This window comes from Trachymyrmex septentrionalis, unplaced genomic scaffold (assembly GCF_001594115.1).
Source record: "Trachymyrmex septentrionalis isolate Tsep2-gDNA-1 unplaced genomic scaffold, Tsep1.0 scaffold44, whole genome shotgun sequence".
NCBI lineage: Eukaryota > Metazoa > Arthropoda > Insecta > Hymenoptera > Formicidae > Trachymyrmex > Trachymyrmex septentrionalis.
Window position 1 is genome coordinate 459,044 of NW_017305611.1, and position 5,504 is coordinate 464,547.

Here is a 5,504-nt window from a genome sequence, read left to right on the forward strand (position 1 = left end):
AGAGACAAGGTGGTAGGTTGCAGTGAAACTGTTGTCGTGAATGACAGTGATTGATTAATTGAGCGGATGTTCCGGGAGAGCTCGAAATCCTCCGATATTATATTCGCGAGTTAATATTTCGATCTTACCTTGGCTTGATCGAACGAAGACCGTCTTGAGGAAGACTTACTTTTTATACGATTTTCCGGAGGAGAGACTCATCGAACGCCCGAATTGCGCTGTGATCACCACGAAACGTTCTCTTACGTGCGTGTGCATTTATGTATGTATGTATGTTCGTATGATCTTGTGCGTGCATGCATAAGAAAACCCCCTTCCCCCATAGTTAGTCGGAAATCGCGACTGATGTACCGAATCATTCCACTTCCACTCGTGAAAGCGCCGATTAAGTGTTAATTGTTCAGCGACGACAATTGGAGGACAATTGAGGGAGACTGAAGCGAGAGAATGGAAAAACGAAATAGTAGTTATGTAGTTTCAGGATTTGATAAGGCTTACATCGTCACTTTCAATTTTGAAAATTAAAAAATTAAACCAAATAATTTGAAATGACAATGTTTTATTTTGAAAATCTGAAAATCTGTTTTGTATTTCTTCGCTACGCTGTAAGCATCGTTGAACGATTTGTCGGGAAATTTAGCCGTGCGCGAACAGAACGGACTGCCAAGCGGGTATTTCCCAATGAATAAAGAAACCAATGAGAAAAGAATTAATAGGATTAGAAGTTAGATTGAAAGTCGAAACAAAAGATTCTAATAATTCTGCCAGGATTTAGGTCAGCTCCATTTTGCCATTGACAAAATCCCATGAACTCGAGATCCTAATCAAATGCGAATAATTAGAAATCGCTTCGCCGAAAGAGAGAGAGAGAGAGAGAGAGAGAGAGAGAGAGAGAGAGAGAGAGAGAGAGAGAGAGAGAGAGAGAGGTGCAAGAATCGCCGTTACGAGATACCAATATTGTTCACAATCGTGGTTTTTGTGCAATCAAAATGCGAGACGATTGTAGTTATCGTAAACTTAAGGAACAGAAGGAAGAGGAAAGCGAACGTAAACGTCGTCGTTAATTCGCGCGGATGTTGCTTCGCGATTAGTGCCAATCAACAGTGATTAGGAAAAAGTTCAGGAAATGAGGACCACAATCGAGAAATGCGCATTTGGAATACGGGGTGAGGAGGGTGAACAATTGTCGCGAGATAACGGGAGGGGAGGGGGGAAAGACGCGTAAAATGGAAAGAGAGAAAGAGAATTAATGACGCGGAGAGATAAATAATTCTTACCATACAGTTTTCAAAGCACTCCTGTAAATTACTGCGTATAATTGAATTACAATACTTATTACTTATCACTGCTAATACCGTTATTAAATTAACACCCGCAGAAAAAGAGATGAAAAACAGCTACTTCACTCTACTATTACACTATTACTAACTACTGCTACTACCATTACTACTATATTACGATTTATTACCGCTACTACCACTACTATTACTGTTACTATTACTACTACTATTGCTGCTACTACTATCACTACTACTATTATTCTATTACTACAACTACTATTACTAAACTATTCTACTATCGTCGCTACTAACGCTGTTTACTATCATTACTGTAATATTAACAATAAGTGTGCTAATTATCGAAGCGCGCGCGATTCGTGAAAAATAAACGAGAAACATCACTTTACATAATTAATTTGTCTTCAAACTTCGTCGTCAATCGTACGTTTATACGACGGACGATAAGAGAGTTAAAAAAAATAGAGAAAACTCGAGAGAATCATTCGCAAAACGAGAGCTTGCTAAATAAGCACACGTATCCGAAAAGAGTGAGTACGTGTGAGTACGTAATAAAAAAAAAGAAGAGAATCATTATATTATACATAAAGACATTTTTAACATACTGCCAATCGAGGTGTTTTAAGGAAACACACACGAGAATACGTAGGTGTACATAAACGTACGTTTCTTTTTTTTTCCCTGCGACACGTATAAATATTACGATATATCTGTACGTAAATAAATGTATATATCCGGTGAGCGAAAGAGAGGGAAAGAAAGTGAAAGACTGAATGAATGGATGTAAGATAATTGAATCGATAAGTTTGAGAAGCGAGGCAATTCGGCCATTACGATAATCATGTCATTAGATAATATATTTCTTTACAAAGCATTTTATTCTTGTTTCGCTACTTTGATTTTTATATTTATTTATTTTTGTTGTCAAAAACAGCATTTGAGAAAAATGTTGGAAGAAACAGAGCTGACTTACTTCGTTTCTTAAATGTTTCGAATTGATTTCAAATGCGCTGTTTCTGTACTTGTTTGCGTAATTTTCGTGTATCGGCTAAGTCAAAATAAATATTGCCACTACATAACGTATAATTAAGTAGCTAATTCGAAAAAATGTATGCATGCAACGGAGAAATTCACGTAAGGGGAAAGAATGAAGTGAAAAAAAGAAAGAATGATTGATTTTCCAGCGTGATCGGCATATAAAGATCCTTGGTGAATGAACGGGCGTTAATCATCGAAATTGTTTGTATTATTCAGCGATTAAAAATTCAACAATATATAATAAGATCAATTTTTCCAAAGAAAAGACTACAGACTTATCCAATCGCTTTAATATATTGTCTAATATATATATATACATATATATATATAGTAATGTAAAATAACAAAAATTAATAATAAAAGGATAATTCAAGAGAGTTGGAATAATTGGTGATTAATATCTTCAATGACATTATAAATTATTTCCAGGTCCAAGAAAATCATATTTGAATCAGAATTATGCTCTCTCTCTTCTAAAATGATATAAAAATGTTATTTTGGAAACAAGAGAGAGAGAAAGAAAGAGAGAGAGAGAGAGAGAGAGAGAGAGAGAGAGAGACAGAAAGAAAGGGAGAGGAAAAAAGGATCACCGAGGATCTCGTGAGCGCATTTTTAGTGATGTATAATCGCGTATTTTCTTCCCTTAAGTGCTTTAAAAACTCAATTGTATATCGTATCGCGTATAAACGTTGCTATAAAAGTGACTCATAATTAGAATCAATGAGAATGAATGCGATAAAAAAAGGAACACTATCAATCAATTCGCTAATATTGGTTTGTAGAATTATTTTTTAAATTATTTTTTATATATCCCGTTTTTATTTCGTATTACAGACAAAATGAGAAATAAAATAAAATTTATTTGATTTCAATGTTCAAAAAAATTAAAAGATTATTGAGAAATATTGTATAATTACAATTTATCTAAGAAAAAATTATTTTTAGTCTAGCTGATATTAGCGAACGTCTCAAGATAAACAGATATCGACATGATCCAGGAAGATCCGCAAGATCGTGATAAAATTCAGAACGATTACAATACGTGCGCGCGCGCGTGTGTGTGCGTGTGTGTACGCGCGAATAAGATTAAACACTCATGAAAATGTTTTTCTGTGATAAATATATTTCGAAAAAAAACTTAGCCAGTTTGACGAGACGATAACTAATTTTGCGGATCCAAAAAAAACCTGTTAACGCAAGTAGGAAGAAAGGTAAAGAGCCGCATTTGATACATAAAAATGTCATCGAAGTTTCTTCTCTTTTTTTTTAAATTTTGAAAATAATATTTTGAATCTTGCGTTTGTTCAGCGTGAAATCAATTAATTCAGGATCAAATTTAATCCACTCTGATTCTTAAATTGTTTGTTTGCAAAATATGAAATTAACATAAATCAAACTAGACAAGTTTAAAAATCAAGTTTAAAATTATCTGATTTTATATTTCATGATAATAAGTGAATACAAAATATAATATCAAACATATATAATATCATACATATATGATATGTGAATGCGGCTCCGAAAGAGAATACGTGAATGTATCGATATATATATATGATACTTGAAAGAGGTAAAGAGAGAAGGATAAAAAGAAAGTGAGATAAAGAGGAGAGAGAAATGAACGAAAGAAGAAAAAGAAAAGACGCAGAATGTGCATGTACAATGTGTGCTACTTAATATACACGTATAGAGAACGTCGTATATGTATGAAAGGATAATAATGGAACTCTTTTAATCTTCATACACTTTCTAATATAAAGGGATGATGACCAAGCTCGTAAACGATAAATTAATCAATCGTATAATCCGATATAAATATGGATGTAATTACTGTTTTTAAAGTGCTAATTTAAATATAAACGTGAGAATTTCAAGACGAAACCGATTAAATTATAATTATATAATAATAGTATAAATAATGCTAATAACGATGCCGATTGTAGTAAATCTAATAATAATAGTAATAATATCGGGATAAAAATAATAATAAGGATTACAATAATTATTCTGCGACTCGTCTGATGGCATTCAATGGCAGGCGATAACAAAAGACTCTTCTTAGATACATGGCACGACGTATAATCGCGTGCGAGAGATAATTATTATCTAATGTCGTCAAATATGGTACTAGAAGTGCGCATAGTTAGAGCAAAACTTAAAAAAATATTAAAATAATAACGTTGATAGTATAGTATCCAAATTTATCTCGACGTGACTCTGCAATCTTTGAAGGTATCGCATGATCGAAGCGACAAAACTTCGTTTTATTCGTTATTTAATTATATAGACAAGAGAGAAAAACTAGAGATATTTATTTGATACCATAAAAAAAGGATTTATATAAAAAATGCAAAATTAGTTTGATATTTTTTATAATTGTGTTAAGTATCATGGACACCATTTATATATTGCAAACTGTATATTTTAATAGACGCTTGATAAATTTTATGTAAAAAATTGATTAATTAGTTTAGCTTTCAAATTATTGTAAAATAATTGATTAAGTTTATTAATTGTTGTTCACTATGAACACAAAGATAAATCTTACAGAAAGCCTTATAAAAGAATTAATTCAACAAAATTAACTGGCATTACTAATAATTAACAAAGTATAAATCCAGATTACTTCTTTCAAATATCTTTTTCGAATTATGAAAACTGGAAATAATAATTATTACTTTTTATTCTTTTTAGTTCCAACTCATAATTTTTTAGATACTTCACGTAAATTCTGTATGTAGAATATTGCACTTAAATGATCTCACGGCATGCTATTGAATCGCGATCATGCGAGCCTTTGACGACTTCGACGTACCGTCAGGCTCTCAGTGATATTAAAACGAAATAATAACGAAAATAGGTATAGGAACCGAGTTACGACAGCGCAGAAAGTTCTCTGAACGAGATCTAAACGCGTGGAACTCGTAGAGAAAAGAATAAAAAATAAGAAACCCAAATGTGAACGCAATGGAACGAGCGAAAGTCGAAACGATATTCTGAAGAATTTTATTGATCGCCGTCGATAAACGACACGTGCGCGTTCTGTATATGGACTATATAAATATGTATACATAAATTATGAATGAAGTACATTGAACACGTACAGAAGAAGACGCATACCAATACACACACACACACACACACACACACACACACACACACACACAC